Here is a 17,835-nt window from a genome sequence, read left to right as displayed (position 1 = left end):
CTGAACTGTCAGAGAGGGAGGGAAAGTTTTACTCTTTTAATTATCTGTTTCCCGCCATACTGCCAGAGCTAGCTTTCCTTCTATCTGACAATATGGTATGCTTGCTTAAAGTTTACATTAGAGATCGCCGTGTCTCTGGTGTTTTACTTTGTTGGGCTTTTCAACTGGGATTTGATATTAAGCTAGCCCTTTTTTCGACTTAATTCTATTATGTCCTGAGTCCCTACGCCCTTCTGGTAGCCTCCAGAGGGGTGGTGAAAACTCAGGAGAAGATGCCTGAACTGGAACAACCAGCTGGAGCCAGGTTGGGGTCAGTCAGTGGGACCCCAGCTAGAGCTGAAAGCAGTTTCGGAACCCCACCAGCATCTACATGCCCCAAAGAAGAGGTTGAGCTGAAGGAGCCAATCCCGGTCCCGGAGTGGACAGGTTGAGTAATCACATTCAATCGACCCGAAGCTCAAAGCAAAGCACATGGTGATATTCCAAAAGCCCAGTACATAACACATGGCTTGCAAGTTTGACCCTTTATTTATACATATGTACATACAAAGTTTTAGATGCCACCTACCTGAGATCCAAGGCCTTTTCAAAATTACTACCCAAATAAAAATGCTGAATTTCTAAAAGAATAATTGAAGGCAGCTCTTCCACCATTCTCAAATGCTAATTATATACTGTCCATGTCTTTCCCATTCGGTTGCACTTCTCCAAAGTGCAGCCGAGCAGATTTATTTACTCATGGCCATTTAAAATTATGCTTCCAGTTTCACACCCAGAATAAGGGGCCATGTATTCTACTTTACATATCACAATTCTTAATTTAAGAATGATCAACCTCTACTTCAGAAGCAAGAAATCTTTCTGAGCTAGGATTTAAAATAAATGTAATTAACACTGTGTTAATTGCATATCTTAATGTGATCTTTCCCTCTGAATTGAATGATTTCTTATCATCCATCAGCCACCGATGGGCTTCATGGTTATGTGAGAGCATTTCCAATCAATCCTGGGTCGGACATACATTTCACTGCACCATGGAACATTCAGATTCACAGTCTAAATCCCTTCCAAAGAAAGAACTTGAAATCCTGCCTAAAATGGATCCTGAGACAGGGGTCTTTTCCTATTTTTGTGCCAAAGATATTTTTATTGTTGAATCAGGTCCTTAAAACATTAATGAGAAAGGGAATCTCTATGAAGGCAACACAGAATGGCACATTGCCTTGAATTTTCATTGATTTATTTCTTGGCGTCTTTCCACACGCTTTGCCATTGTGTTCAAAACTGGTGTTCTGAATACTTTTTTTAAATGAACATTTATCTGCTGAAACACATTTTCAGCAGAACATCACATTCATATGCAATGAGCCATCTAAAGATTACAAAGATGGCGACAGAATAATTTGTTTTTCCCATAATAATGTATCTTGCATAAAGAGTTTATTCAGGTGTAAAAAAACAAATTTATTGGGTTAGGGTTCAGAATTAGTTTCCTTTAGAGTAACTATATTGAAACCCATGGAGCCTATGTATGTCATTAGTATTAATAACTTGGAAGTCACATATAATGTGGTCCAACTAACACGAATTTACAGCACAACCATTCAAATATTTTTAATCTTTAATTGTTAGCATTTTAATGCCATACTCTCTGGGACAGCTGACATTTGTTTTGCTACAAAATGTGGATAGCCACAGATTCTCTATCTCTGACCTAAACTTCTATTTGCCTACTCAGAAGTAAGCTATAGATTCAAAAATGGGGCCTAGTGCAACTTACTGTCAGCAATGGCTTGCACCAGGCCCAATTAGGCAATCTCATAGATTTGTAATTGTACTGTAATTCAGTAGGGTTCCTATAAATTTGGGGAATGAGAAAAACCTAACTGTTATGTAGTGGGCTCATAGTAATACCATGTGGATTGCAGCTAACGGCTCTCCAGCAACCCAGACTACAAATCCCCAGCGCTACAATTGGCTATCTCTAGGCGGCAATGCTTGTTTCAAACCTATTGGCTACCGCCTAGGGGCTAGACTATACATTGCGGCTAGTTGCAGCCATTTGCTCAGTACAGATTCTGCATGAAATAAAATATAAGTTTCCCTGTACTCAGCTACCCTGGCCGCCCTGTTTAGGGTGACTCGCTCCCTCCTTAATCTTGTAATTGTACTGTAATTCAGTAGGGTTCCTATAAATTTGGGGAATGAGAAAAACCTAACTGTTATGTAGTGGGCTCATAGTAATACCATGTGGATTGCAGCTAACGGCTCTCCAGCAACCCAGACTACAAATCCCCAGCGCTACAATTGGCTATCTCTAGGCAGCAATGCTTGTTTCAAACCTATTGGCTACCGCCTAGGGGCTAGACTATACATTGCGGCTAGTTGCAGCCATTTGCTCAGTACAGATTCTGCATGAAATAAAATATAAGTTTCCCTGTACTCAGCTACCCTGGCCGCCCTGTTTAGGGTGACTCGCTCCCTCCTTAATCAGGAGGTGAGGGAGGAACCCTTGCAGGGTCGTGCCGAGGAGTTTAACCAACATCTGTCGGACAAAATCGCTCGGATTCGGACCGGTCTGGACTCTGACTGGGCAGAGTCTGAGGATCAGGACACGGGCGGTCTTGTCGATATTACCTGGGAGGAGTTTGATTCTGTGACTCCGGAGGAAGTGGACAGGATTATGGGGAGGCTGAGCTCCACCACATGTTTATTGGACCCGTGCCCTACCTGGCTGGTTTATGCAGCCCGGGAGAGGACACGCAGCTGGTTCCAGGCAGTTATATCAGCTTCTTTGAGTGAGGGTAGCTTCCCTGCCGTCTTGAAGGAGGCGGTAGTGAGGCCTCTCCTCAAGAAGCCTGCCTTGGACCCAGCTGTATTGAACAACTTTCGTCCGGTCTCCAACCTTCGCTTTCTTGCGAAGGTTGTTGAGAGTGTGGTGGCGCATCAGCTCCCTCTGGTCCTGGATGAAGCGGATTATCTAGACCCATACCAATCGGGTTTCAGGCCCGGGTACAGCACGGAGACGGCATTGGTCGCGCTGGTGAATGATCTCTGGAGGGCGCGGGACAGGGGACATTCCTCTGTTCTAGTCCTATTAGACCTCTCAGCGGCTTTCGATACCATCGACCATGGTATCCTGCTGCGGCGTCTCAGGGGATTGGGAGTGGGAGGCACGGTGTTACAGTGGTTCTCCTCCTATCTCCAGGGACGTTCGCAGTCGGTGTTGACAGGAGGGCAGAGGTCGACCGCGAGGTCTCTCGTTTGTGGAGTTCCTCAGGGGTCGGTCCTCTCGCCTCTCCTGTTCAACATCTATATGAAACCGCTGGGTGAGATCATTCGTGGCTTTGGAGTTGGGTATCATCAGTACGCTGATGATACCCAACTTTTTCTTTCAACCCCAAACCACCCCAGTGATGCCCTCAACGTGATGTCCCGTTGCCTGGAGGCGGTTCGGGTCTGGATGGGGAGGAACAGACTTCAGCTCAACCCCGACAAGACTGAGTGGCTTTGCATACCTTCATCCCGGGTCTATTCGGATATTCCATCTCTTTCTAGGGGGGTGAATTATTACCCCCCGTAGATAGGGCTCGCAACTTGGGAGTCCTCCTAGATTCACGGCTCACCTTGGAAGATCACATGGTGGCTGTGACTAGGGGGGCTTTCGCCCAGGTTCGCCTGGTGTGCCAGTTGCGGCCCTATCTAAGCCGGGATGATTTATGCACGGTCACTCATGCGCTCGTGACCTCTCGTCTGGACTACTGCAACGCTCTCTACATCGGGCTTCCCTTGAGGACCACCCGGAGGCTCCAACTGGTACAGAATGCAGCCGCGAGAGTTGTGTTGGGAGTCTCCCGATACTCCCACGTTACACCTCTGCTCCGTCAGCTGCATTGGTTGCCAGTTGTCTTCCGGGTGAGATTCAAGGTACTAGTAATGGTGTTTAAAGCCCTACATGGCAGGGGTCCAGAGTACCTTAGGGAACACCTGCTGCCGGCATCAACTTCCCTCCGCCCTGTGCGTTCCCACAGAGAGGGCCTCCTCAGGGTGCCACCGGTCAGAGAATGTAGATTGGTGGCCCCCAGGGGGAGATCTTTCTCTGTGGGTGCCCCAGAATTATGGAACCAGCTACCAGTTGAGCTCCGGACGGCGCCCGATCTCCGCTCCTTCCACCGCGACCTAAAAACATACTTGTTTCAACAAGCCGGCCTGGCCTGAGGGGGGATGGGGGGGGTTTATTATTATTTTATTGGGGTTTTTTTATTATGTATTAATTGTTCTTTTAACGGGCATGTATTTAATTACTTTTAACTTTTGTAATTTTGTATTTTATTCTTGCCCTGTACACCGCCCTGAGTCCTTCGGGAGAAGGGCGGTATAGAAATATTAATAAATTAAATTAAATTAAATCTTCATTCCTGCACCAAAGAACCCGCTATTTAACACTGGTGACGAGGGCAGGATCCTGCTTCACTAAAAAAGAGTTGAAGTCTACGAGGGGAAGGCAGTGCACGCTGGAGGGAAAAGACATTTTCTCCCCCCACTTTCTCAAGGTTGGCTAGCAAGCTACGCTAGTGGCCTCGTGCTTAGTGGACTCATTCCCTGAACCTGGAAAGCAGGAATCGGAAAGAAATGCAGGAAATAGAAAAAAAATGCTGAAGGTCGGGAAACTTCAGGAATTCAATGTGAAGCACCCGGAGGAATGGCCATCATATCTATCCCAGGTAGAGAACTACCTCAGTGCTAATCAGATCGCGGAAGAAGGACTGAAGGCCACAACGCTACTCTGTGTGTGTGGCCCAGTAACCTTTGATTTGGCTGAGAACTTTTTCATGCCGACATCGATTGCAGCAGTCTCCTACGTAGACCTAAAAAAGAAGCTAACCGGACATTTCCAGCCCAAGATGTCTGAAATGGCTTGGCAGTTCAAGTTTGACCAAAGAGTGCAGCAACCAGGTGAATCAACTTCAGAATTCATAGTGGGCCTGAGGCAGGCCGCACGCCTTTGAAAATTTTCTAATTTAGAAGAGCGACTATGAGACTGGCTTGTCTGCAGCCTATGGGACTGAACGCTTCAGCATAGACTCTTTGCTAGACCAAACTTAATGTTTTCTGAAGCACAAGATGAAGTGGTGGCCGCCGAAGCCGCCAGGGGCGCAGTTCAAACAGTACAGCCCACCAAAATGACAAAATTTGTAGAAACAGTCCAACTTGAGGATGCCAAATGCACTGAAGAATCTTCTGAGGAAGAAGTAACTGAAATCAACAGACTCCAAAAGCAACGCAACGTGTAACACCGCAACAGCCAGCAGCAAGAGGACAGTTACAAAGCAGTTCTCTTACCAAGATGTAAGGGGTGTGGCAGCAACCATTTTCACACCAATTGCAGATTCCGATCAGCCATGTGCAGAGCTTGCAGAAGGACAGGCCACATTGCAGTGGTTTGCAGAGCCCGACAGAGAGACCGGCCACCCAAACACCAGTAGGAAGAACCGACTAGGAGAGGTACTGGGGCCCAGGGTCCAGTTAGTGTGGGGTTTTTCAGAAGCCGTAGAAGTGTGTGCCGCACCGGGGCTTGACGCCCCCTCAAACCCAAACTTAAGCTCATGGTAGAGCTACAAGGAGTTCCATGTAAGATGGAATTGGACTCTGGCTATGCAGTCTCAATTATTTCTCAAGACACTTTTAACTTCGTGTGTAGGTGCAGTAACAATTGGGCCAAACTAAGACCCTCAGATATAATCCTAATGGATTTTTAAAATGCTCACATTAAAGTTAAAGGAGAAGCCACTTTGATGGTAAAATTTAAGGGGTTTTGGGGGCACCTGGATGTAATAGTAGTAGGAGGCCAGAGAACGAGTCTCATTGGACTTGATTGGTTGATGCCTTAGGTATTCAGATTACTGGTATAAACTGGACACCTACTGCAGAGATGTTTTTGATTCAACCCTAGGAACATACACAGGCCCGCCTATTTCATTTAAGCTAGATCCCAACATAGTTCCAATCAGGGTTAAACCTCGTAGGGTCCCCTTTGCCTTAAAACATAAAATTGATTCCAAAATTGATAAGCTTGTAGAACAGGGCGTATTACAGCCTGTTGGTGGTGGGGAGTGGGAAACTCCTATTGTCACTCCACTTAAAGCCAACCAGGAAATTTGCATTTGCACTGACTATAAATGCACTCTAAATAAAGCCCTCAAGCAACACGCTTACCCGGTCCCAGCGGTCAACCACATTTTAGCCTCCTTGCAAGGGGGTACTATTTTTGCTAAACTTGATTTAGCACAGTCCTATCAGCAATTGCCGGTTGATGAGGCCACAGCGGCAGCTCAGACAATCGTGACTCACAGGGGGGCTTTCAAAGTTAAACGCTTACAGTTTGGAGTCAGTGTTGCACCAGGCATTTTCCAGGGAATCATGGAGCGTACACTTAAGGGTATTCAGGGTGTCTGCCCTTATTTTGATGATGTTCTTATTGCAGGGGAATCCCCAGAAGTGTTAGCTAGTAGGCTCAGGGCTGTTTTGCAGAGGCTTCACGAAGCAGGCCTCAAATAAAAAAAAAGCAAGTGTAGTATTGGGGTTCCTTCAACAGAATTCCTGGGTTTCCGAATTAATGCTAACGGCATTCACCCTGCTGATTCTAAAGTGAAGGCCATTAAAATAGCCCCTAGGCCCAAATCCAAAGGAGAGCTACAAGCATTCTTGGGCCTCCTAAACTTCTACCACATATTTCTACCTCATAAGGCTGCACTAGCAGAGCCCCTCCACAGGCTTCTAGATAAGAAAACTCCATGGAAATGGACTAACTTACATGAAAAAAGTTTCCAGGACTTAAAAGCACTATTGCCAGAAAAGTCTACTGTAACTCACTACAAAGAGTCTAAACCAGTATGTCTTGCATGTGATGCATCTCCCTATGGGATGGGGGCAGTTTTAAGCCACATAGAAAAAAATGGAACACAGGTTCCTATAGCATTTTACTCTAAGACATTGTCCTCTGCTGAGCGCAACTATGCTCAGATTGACAAAGAGGCCCTAGCCATCGTTGCTGGAATTAAAAAATTTCATGACTATTTATATGGCAGGGACTTCACGGTCTTTATAGACTACAAACCTCTGTTGGGACTTTTCACAACAGACAAACAAACCCCCCACATACTTTCTCCAAGAATGCTGAGATGGTCTATTTTTCTATCTAGTCATGCCGGCCACATGACCACGGAGACGTCCTCGGACAAGCGCTGGCTCTTCGGCTTTGAAACGGAGATGAGCACTGGCCCCTAGAGTCGGAAATGACTAGCACACATGTGCGGGGGAACCTTTACCTTTTACCTTTACACTTTTAAATTGATTCACAAACCGGGTAAAGAAATGGGCCATGCTGATGGCCTCAGCAGTGCCACTAATGGAACCAGATCTGGCTCCAGCTGCTAGAATACTGTCCATACAGGACATACCTGAATTTCCCCTCCATGCGGGGGACATTGCTGCTGAAACTGCCACAGATAAAATGTTGTGTCAGTAGCTTATTTGCAAAAGGTTTCTTTGAAGCGGGAAGCCCGGTTGCATTTATTGGTTAATGTTGTAACGGCGGGAAAGTCCGGGCTTGGGATTGGATACAGTTCAAACAGCCCGAGTATATAAGCCGGAGTTATTCTGACAGTTGACAGTTGACATATGTGTATTAATAAACCTTCTTACTGTTAAACCTCACTGAGTCATTCGTCTGTCTGAACCTAACAAGTGGTGACGAGGGTGGGATTGACGGCGGACTAGTGAAGGATCGGCAACAATCAGCTGAGCGTAAGGCGGTAAATTTAAAAATACACAGTCAACCGCTAGCGGCCGCGGCGGAATTAAACAACCTCCGAATGGCGCAACTAGGCTCTTTGAAAGAATTTGATCCAAACTACCCAGAGGATTGGGAAGAGTATGTTGGACAGGTCGAAGGGTTTTTGCTCGTTAATGGCATAACCGACGACCGGAAGAAGGCTGCTGCCTTATTGACCATCAGTGGCACACCCGTGTACCGGGTTGCCGTTGGACTCTGTCAACCTATGCCGGTATCTAGCGTCTCGTACGCTGACTTACTAGCCAAATTAAAAGTATAGTTTACGCCGAAAAGATCAGAACTCTACTGGCGGTGTATTTTCGAAAAACGCAATCAGAGACCGGGCGAATCAATCACGAAATTCGTCGCTGCGGTCAGAGAAGCAGCATTACGCTGTAAATATGACAATCTTGAAATAAGGATTCGAGATAGAGTGGTGCTGGGCTTGCAAGATGAACAGTTACAAAATCGTATTATCGCTAAGCCCACCGGCGACCTACAAGAAGTCCTTGACGAACTTTTAACTTATGAATCTACTGGAAGTCGCGACCCCCCCCCGCAATAGCATGGCTGCTTCAGCCGAAATAAATCTAGAAAGCCGTGTGGACAGTGGGGAGGTGGATCAACAATGGGAAGCCGACATAGCTGAAGTCACCCGAAGATTTGGGAAAATGGCGGCAAGACCCTCTCGCAGCGAAGGACCAGAATCGGGACGCCGATTTCAACCAACAGCACCACAACGACAACCGAGAGACAACCCAACCAGACCGCGCGACAGCGACAACAGATGTGGAAGCTGCGGGGGCAACCACCCCAGAGCAACATGCAGATTCCGCTCTGCTAAGTGCAGAATGTGTGGAAAGACCGGCCACATTCAGGCCATTTGCCGGGGTCGTCCTCGCGACAATCGTCTTCACGAAATCGACGTTTGGGCCGAAGGTAAGGTAACCCCCTACTATAGTGGCAAGGAGACCCCCAGACCTTTGGCACGTTACCCCAACCGCGGGGAGGTGGCGCGAGTCAACCACATAGGGAAGTCAAAAATAAACCATATTCTGAGGCCAAAATTAAAAATCGTAGTCCATCTGCAAGGAATCCCTTGCAAAATGGAAGTCGATTCTGGGGCCTCAGTATCAATAATTTCCAATGAGACCCTTAAATTTATTGAACTTAAAAGTGGCAGAAAAATTCCACTTAGTTCAACTAAAATTCAATTGGCTGATTTTCAAAAAACCCCAATAAATATTAAAGGGAAGGTCACCCTTAAAGTTAATTATAAAGGGTTTAATGGCTTCTTAGACTTATTAGTCACCGAAGGCCATAGAACTAGTTTAATTGGTCTTAATTGGTTCCCAGCCCTGGGAATTTGGGTCGGGGGAATAAATACCATTAATAATAATAAGACCCTCAAATCTGTCTGTGATGAATTCACAGACGTATTTGATGGGTCTTTAGGTAAATATAAAGGGCCCCCAATTAACTTTAATCTAGACCCGGCAGTTAAACCCATTAGGCTTAAGGCCCGACGGGTGCCTTTCGCCCTTAAGCAAAAAATCGAGGCCGAGCTCGATAAGCTTGTAGGCCAAGGTGTATTAGAACCGGTCGAGGGTGGCTTGTGGGAAACACCAATCGTCACACCCCTAAAACCCAATGGGGATGTGAGGATTTGTGCTGATTACAAAGCCACCCTGAACTTAGGAATGAAAAAGCATGCTTACCCGGTCCCAACGGTGAAACAGGTCCTTGCGACGATCCAGGACGGCGCCATCTTTGCCAAGCTCGACTTGGCGCAGGCGTATTTGCAACTCACTGTTTCCAGGGAAGCTGCTGAAGCTCAAACAATTGTTACCCACAAGGGGGCGTTCCGAGTCCACAGATTGCAATTTGGTATTGCAGCAGCTCCAGGCATCTTCCAGGAGGTGATGGAGAGGACTTTAAAGGGCATACCTGGTGTATGCCCTTACTTTGATGATGTCCTGATTGCTGGAAGAACTGAAGAAATTTTAGCTGAGCGTCTGGAACAGGTACTGGGAAAATTTAGAGAGGCTGGACTCAAATTAAAAAAGGAAAAATGCTGTATTGGAGTTAAATCCACTGAATTCTTAGGGTTTAGAATAGATGAAAAGGGAATACACCCTACAGCTGAAAAAATTAAAGCAATTAAATTAGCCCCTGAACCTAAAAACAAGGCTGAATTACAAGCCTTTTTAGGATTAGTCAATTTCTATCACACATTCTTGCCACACAAAGCTGCCATCGCTGAACCATTATACAGACTATTAGATAGAAAAACCCCATGGCAGTGGCAAGAAAAACATAGAATCAGCTTCCAAACCTTAAAAGATATTCTATCTAGCCAATCCACGGTTACACATTTTATCGAGAACAAACCGATCTATTTAGCTTGTGATGCTTCACCTTATGGTGTAGGGGCTGTCATCAGCCACATGGATAGTCAGGGTAATCAAAAGCCAATTGTATACTATTCCAGGACGCTTACCAAAGCTGAACGGAATTATGCACAGATTGATAGAGAAGCATTAGCTATCGTGGCAGGAGTAAAAAAGTTCCATGATTACCTTTATGGTAGGAACTTTACCATATTCACTGACCACAAACCATTACTGGGACTGTTTACCACTGATAAACAGACACCCCAAATAATGTCTCCCAGGATGCTGAGGTGGTCAATTTTCCTCTCTGCATATTCATTTTCCTTGCAACACAGACCTGGTAAAGAAATGGGTCATGCGGATGCTCTTAGCAGACTACCTTTAGCTAACACTGACGGTGACCCTGCGCCGGTTGGACAAATTATGTCACTACACGAAATACCTGAATGCTCCTTAACAGCTAGAGAAATAGCTGAGGCCACTAAAAAGGACCGTATTCTCAATAGGATTATGACCTGGGTACTAGGTGGATGGCCAAGTAAAAACCCTGACCCTAACTACACTCCATATTTTAGAAGGAAAGATGAATTATCATCTCACTTGGGTTGTATATTATGGGGTAACCGAGTTGTCATTCCTGAACTTCACAGGAATACTGTTATAACTGAATTACATGAAGGTCACCCAGGGATTGTCCGCATGAAGGCATTAGCCAGAAGTCATTTGTGGTGGCCGGGGTTAGATAAGGCAATAGAAGAGTGTGTTTCAGGGTGTTATCAGTGTCAGCGCTCTAGGCCTGAACAGGCACACGCGCACACGCATAAGTGGGAAATGGCCAGGAATCCATGGTCTCGGATTCACATTGATTTTGCGGGGCCATTTCAAGGCCTAACCTTCCTAGTTGTGGTGGACAGCTTCTCCCGGTGGTTGGAGGTTGTGCCTGTTACTTCTATGTCATCTGCTAGAACAATACAGGTTTTGAGGGGCCTCTTTGCCACTCATGGGTTACCTGATGTGATTGTATCTGATAATGGGCCCCAATTCACCTCTGCTGAATTTCAGGATTTCCTCAAGGCCAACTTGATTAGACACGCAACATCGGCACCCTTCCACCCTTCCACCAACGGCTTGGCTGAACGCAACGTTAGAACCACTAAAGACGCCCTGAAGCGAATCATCCGAGGCGACTGGCACCAAAGACTTGCAGACTTTTTGCTGACTCAACACACAACCCCTTGCACGGCTACCGGGAAAAGCCCTGCAGAAATGAGGTGGGGCAGACGGCTAACCACTAAACTGGACAGGTTACACCCTGACAGACTACCCTCAAGTGCAGAACCTGACATCCCAAACAGGTCCCTCAACATTGGAGACTTAGTTTGGGCCAGAAACTATGGACCGGGGGACAAATGGGTTCCAGGGGTAGTCACTGACATATTGGGGCCGTTGTCTTACACCATTGAGGGGGAAGGGAATAGAGTAAGCAAAAGACATATTGATCAATTAAGGAAGAGGGTTCCCGAAAGTGTGTCAGTCAATGGGGGTCAAATCGAACACAGGAGTGATACTGCATCTTGGCTTAACAAACATGACTCTTCAGTTAGCGGGGGGGAAGTGGAAACTCAACCCTGCTTAGCTGTAACAACTCCACAGCATAGTCAAATCGATTGGGAGTTGTTTACTATGGATAGGCCAGTAGTACCTGTACAACAACAACAGCAACATCAACAACAACAACAACAACAGCCACAACAGCAACAACAATCAGCTATTAGAGAATCTTCAGAGCCAGTGACCCAAAATTCTAGGGCCATAACAATTAGCCAGTCTGTTAACAATGATGTAAGTTGCAAGTCCAATAGATACCCATCAAGGGTCCATAAGCCACCAAAATACTTGAGAGATTACATCAACAAATAACATCAACTGGGGGGGAAGGGGTGTTGTGTCAGTAGCTTATTTGCAAAAGGTTTCTTTGAAGCAGGAAGCCCGGTTGCATTTATTGGTTAATGTTGTAACGGCGGGAAAGTCCGGGCTTGGGATTGGATACAGTTCAAACGGCCCGAGTATATAAGCCGGAGTTATTCTGACAGTTGACAGTTGACATATGTGTATTAATAAACCTTCTTACTGTTAAACCTCACTGAGTCATTCGTCTGTCTGAACCTAACATAAAATACTTAGTAGAGTATTGTCATGGTTATACATGGGCTGGTTGGATAAAAGCCCAGGTTCTGAATTTCAAAACTACTTTGTCAGAATGCATGAGTTATCTGCCCACAAGGGGTGCATTTTATGGGGAAATAGAGTCATAATTCCCACTTCCCTAAGTGACAGGGTCTTACAGTCATTACATGAAGGCCATCCAGGCATTGTCAGAATGAAAGCTTTAGCTAGAAGCTATCTTTGGTGGCCTGGCCTTGATAAGGACATTGAGGCACAAGTCCATGGCTGTTATACATGCCAGCAGTCTAGGCCTGAAATGCCACAGGCTCCAATTCACAGGTGGGAGGAAATGCACACTCCATGGTCTAGGATTCACATAGACTACGCTGGGCCCTTTCAGGGAGAGCTCTTCCTTATAGTAGTGGATAGCCACTCCAAATGGCTGAAAGGAATTCCAGTATCAAAACTTGTCCTGCAGCAAGCAGGGCAGGGTGCCGGACACAGGAACGAGAGACTTCCGCTGTGGTCTAGAAGCACTTTATTCTTCAGGGCAACAGCCGCAACAAGAAACAAAGCCAGCGTTGGCCGCTACCTGCAGCCAACGCTACTATATACACACCCGAAAGCCCCACCCATACTCCACCCAAACACGCCCACGCCCTCCCATTCCCTATAACTTCCCCACCCCTCCCCTACAAGGCCCCTCGCCCATCGCCCGGTCAGGTAAGCCCCCTCCCATGTGTTGCCGCCACCGTGCTCCTCCCCCTCACCCACTCCCTGCCGCGCCCAACTCCGAACCCCCCTGTCGTCGTCCACGCTCGAGGCCCCCAGCCACCTGGTCACCCCGGCGGGGAGGGACCCGTCCCCTAACGGCTTCGCCAGCTCCCGAATTACACAGTCCTGCGCAGGCATGGCGTCGGCCAGAGGAGACAGCCGCAACGGCGGAGTCTCCGAAGCATTCCGCTGCGAGGCCGAAGCTCTCGAAGCCTCCCAGGCCGCTGAGACGCTGAGTTGATCCGAGCCTCTACCGGGCATGCCGCAGGCCGGGGAACCTTGCGCAGAAGCGCCGCCGGGGGGAACGGCAGCCACGGCGCGTCTGGAGGCGGCTGAAATGGCGGCGCGGGCCTCGGAGCTTTTCGAGCTGAGGAGCCCTGCGGAGATGCGCCGCCGGGCGAGGACAGCAGCCGCGGCGCGTCTGGAGGCAGCAGAAGTGGCGGCGCGGGCCCCGGAGCCTTTCGAGCCGGGGAGCCGTGTGCAGACGCGCCGCTGGGCGAAGACAGCAGCCGCGGCGCATCCGGAGGTGGCAGAAGTGGCGGCGCGGGTCCCGAAGCCTTCCGAGCCGAGGAGCCGTGTGCAGACGCACCGCCAGGCGAGGACAGCAGCCGCGGCGCGTCTGGAGGCGGCGGAAGTGGCGGCGCGGCCTCCGGAGCTTTCCGGGCCGCCATGGAGCCTGGTGAGTTCGGCGGCAGGAAGGCAGGGGGTGCCGGGGGGGTGGAGGCCCCCCCCTCGAGTGTCAGGCTCCCGAGGCCCGACATGCTGCCCCCTCTACCAGGGGCCCACCTTGAATGCAAGGAGAGAGAGGTGAGTAGTCCGTAACGTGACCAGCAGTCCCCCCCTGGGTCCCCCCCGGCTTCCCTGGGTGTTTCCGGTGGAAAGCGTGGAGAAGGCGTGGTGCGCACACATCCCCATCCTATACCCAGGTGGCCTCCTCCATGGGGTACCCCTTCCAGAGCACCAAGTATTGCACCCGCCCCTTCCGTTTCCGGGAGTCCAGGATCTCCTGTAACTCATAGTGGTCGCCGTGTACAGGCCCTGGGCCGCCCTCCCCCATCGCCACAGAGGCGGTTGTAGCAGGCTTCAGCAGGCTACTGTGGAAGACGGGGTGTATCTTTCCAAGGAGGGGGGGTAGCTGAAGTCTGACGGTGACAGGGTTTACTACCTGTATAACCCGGAACGGCCTGAGATATTTGGGCCCTAGCTTCCTACATGGCACCTGTAGCCGCAGGTACTTCGTGGAGAGGTAGACAAGATCACCTACTTTAGGAAGTGCAAACGGCCGTCTCTTCCTGTCTGCCTGCTCTTTGTATGACCCTGCAGCCCGCTCTAACGCCTTCTTTGCTATCCCCCACACCTCCTCCAACCGGTGCATCCACTCCCCAGGTGTGCAGGATGCCGGGGCCCCCTGGTCACAACCCGCGATGGGAACGAACTCGTAACCAGAGACTACTTTAAAGGGGGAGAACCCGGTGCTGCTATGCACTGCGTTGTTGTAGGCTACTTCCGCGAAGGATAGCAGGTCCACCCATTCAGACTGTTGGTATGAAACATAACAACGCAGGTATCGCTCCACCACCGCGTTTGCACGTTCCGCAGCTCCATTTGTGCTTGGGTGGTACGCCGAGCTCAGGCCCTGTGTTGCTCCGATATAACGCACAAAATCCCTCCAGAACCGGGCCGTGAATTGTACCCCACGGTCGGAGATGATACGTCGTGGCACCCCGTGGAGACGGTAAATGTGTTGGACAAACAGCCAGGCCAGCCGACGGGCTGAAGGCAACCTCTTGCAGGGGATAAAGTGGGCTTGTTTCGAGAATAAGTCTACTACTGTCCACAAAACGTTATATCCCCTGCTTTCCGGTAGCTCGACCACAAAGTCCATGGCAATGTCCTGCCAAGGTCGTACGGGGTCTGCCACCTGTTGCAGAAGGCCTGCCGGTTTATTAGTGGAGGGCTTGGTGGTTGCGCAAATGCGGCACTTCTGCACATAGCTCTCAATGTCTCGCCTCATGGTTGGCCACCAAAACTGGCGGCGGGCCAGATGCAGGGTTTTCACGAACCCGTAATGACCTGCCTGCCTGGCGTCATGGCATTGATAGAGTGCTTGATCCCGTGCCGCCGTAGGCACATACAGCCTGACCCCGTGCCAAGCTAAGCCGTCCCGCAACGAGAGGGTATCGGGGTGCGCCTGCATCTATTCATCAGTCGCCAACGCTCCCTTACAGGTCCGCAGGAAGTCGTCTGTCAAGGCGTTGGCCCTGTGCTCCGCCCCCTCCACCAGGCACGTTGGCGGTACCAGTGCCTGTACTACCTCCTCTTTCTGACAATCGTATTGTGGTAGCCGAGACAAGGCGTCCGCCAGGAAATTTCTACCCCCGGGCACATACTTGAGACGGAACCGGAAGCGCTGAAAGTACTGGGCCCATCGTACGTGTTTCGGGGACAGACGGCGGGGTGTTTGCAGGGCTTCCAGGTTTTTATGGTCCGTCCATACCTCGAACTCCTGGCTAGCCCCCTCCAGAAGGTGTCTCCAAGTCCCCAAGGCCCAGCGGACTGCAAAAGCCTCTTTCTCCAGATAGCCCAAGCCCTCTCCACGGTGGTCAGTTTCTTGGAGGCGTAAGCGCAGGGCCGCAGTTCTCCCATCGCATGCCATTGCAGAAGGACAGCTCCAACAGCCACGTCGCTCGCATCAGCCTGCACTACGTAGGGCAGATCAGGGTTCGGGTGTCGCAGGACGGGCTCCTTAGCAAATTGTGCCTTGAGCGTCTCAAAAGCCTGCTGGCATGTAGTGGTCCATGCTAGCTTCTGCCCTGGCCGCGGCAATGTTGCCATTTGTTTTGTCCGCAGTAGATCTGTAAGCGGCAGGGCAATGGAAGCGAAATGCGGAATAAACTGACGATAAAAGTTAGCGAAGCCCAGGAAGCTCTGCAACTGTTTCCGGGTCCGTGGGGCCTGCCACTGTTGGATAGCCTCCACCTTCCCCGGGTCCATCTCCACCCCATTGGAGGACACCCGATATCCCAAATAGTCCAGCCGGGGCTTGTGAAACTCACATTTAGAGAGCTTCACATATAACTGGGCATCCCTCAGCTTGGTCAGTACACTCCGAACTAAGGCGACATTCTCCTCCAGCGTTGATGTATATATGAGGATGTCATCAAGATAGACTAGGACCCCCCGGTACAAATGATCATGCAGGACTTGGTTAATTAACTGCATGAAGACCGCGGGGGCTCCTTGCAGACCAAACGGCATTACCCTGAACTGAAAGCTCCCCAACGGGCAATTGAAAGCCGTCTTCCATTCGTCGCCAGCTTTAATCCGGACACGGTAGTACGCCTCCCTGAGGTCTAACTTGGTGAACACCCGGCCCGTAGCCAAATGAGCCAAAAGGTCCTTCACCAAAGGGAGGGGGTACAAGTGCTCTACACATACCGCGTTAACCCCCCGGTAATCAACGCACAGTCTTAGGGTCCCACCCTTCTTCTCCCTGAACAGGACAGGGGCCGCCATCTTGGACCGGGCGGGCTGGATGAACCCCCTCCGCAGGTTCTTGTCTATGTATTGGTGAAGCTCCTGCATCTCCCGGGGTGCCATTGCGTACATGCGGGGTTTCGGCAGTTTTGCCCCTGGCTCCAGTTCGATGGCGCAGTCCGTGGGATGGTGGGGTGGCAAGGCGTCACACTCTTTCTCATCGAAGACATCTGCGAGATCGCTGTACTCCCGTGGCACCTGTATCTCAAGCCCAGCTCCCACCCCCGCAGCCCCCTCTGGCCCACCGATCCCCTCCGGAACCATGAAGGAATGCTTTGCAGGAGGCTGGGGCCCTGTCCCAAGACGAAGGTGTCGGCACCCCCCCTCCCACCAAACCGTGGGGCCCCACCTGTCCAACCATGTGAGCCCCAGAATGACTGCCTCCGTCATGGACGGCACCACGACAAACCGGAGGGTCTCCCAGTGTGTACCCAATTCCATTCTCACCGGTGCCGTTACATGCGTAATGGGTGCCCCACCCAGAAGGGACCCGTCTACCTGCTGGAACCGGAGAGGTTTGGGGAGCTGCTGAAGGGGGATGCCGGCCTCCCTTGCCATTACCAGGCTGATAATGCAGCGCGTGCTTCCTGTATCGATCAAAGCCTTACACTCCCTCCTCTCGCCTGTTCGTGGGCTTATCAATGCCACAGGCAGCACAAAAGGGCACACTGGAGCGCTTACCATCGGGTCCTCCTCGTACTCGTGATCCTCAGACCCATCGGATGTGTCAGTCCGTCCATCCGCCGGCCCCTCGGGACGCACCGGTGTTGATGTTCGGGGTGTCTTGTCAGCCACCTGGTACGCTGCTCTGGAGCGTTCCGCAGCTCTCCTGGGGGTTGGGACCCGTGCCACCGGAGGGTTTGGCCCTGGCCGCGGCAGAGGTAACGGGCAGTCCACTGCCCGGTGGCCCGGTTGGTCGCATCAGAAGCAGCGGAATGTTGGACGGGGTGCCGGTAGGGGGCCGGGTTGTGTCACCGCCGGCCCGGGCTTCCGGCTCTCGGTTTTCGGCCCCTCCGGGGCCCTCCAGGATCCAGGGCCCACTACAGGCCTGCCCCGGGTGTCCTGCAACCCAATATCTAGCTCCACCGCCACCCGGAACCAATCCTGAAGCCGTGCAGGAACCCCCCGCAC

The 17,835-nt window shown here is 50.3% G+C and overlaps 1 protein-coding gene across 1 annotated transcript in view; it reads right to left on the bottom strand.

Annotated features, from left to right (window-relative positions):
- Positions 1–17,835, bottom strand: part of ST8SIA6 (ST8 alpha-N-acetyl-neuraminide alpha-2,8-sialyltransferase 6) — a gene marked incomplete at both ends in the record, with an annotated part of 52,545 nt that overhangs the window by 15,304 nt on the left and 19,406 nt on the right. The gene's annotated exons all lie outside the window — the stretch shown is intronic.

This window comes from Vipera ursinii, assembly GCF_947247035.1.
Source record: "Vipera ursinii genome assembly, chromosome: Z".
NCBI classification, from domain to species: Eukaryota; Metazoa; Chordata; class Lepidosauria; order Squamata; family Viperidae; genus Vipera; species Vipera ursinii.
This window is presented reverse-complemented; position numbering and strand designations above follow the sequence as displayed.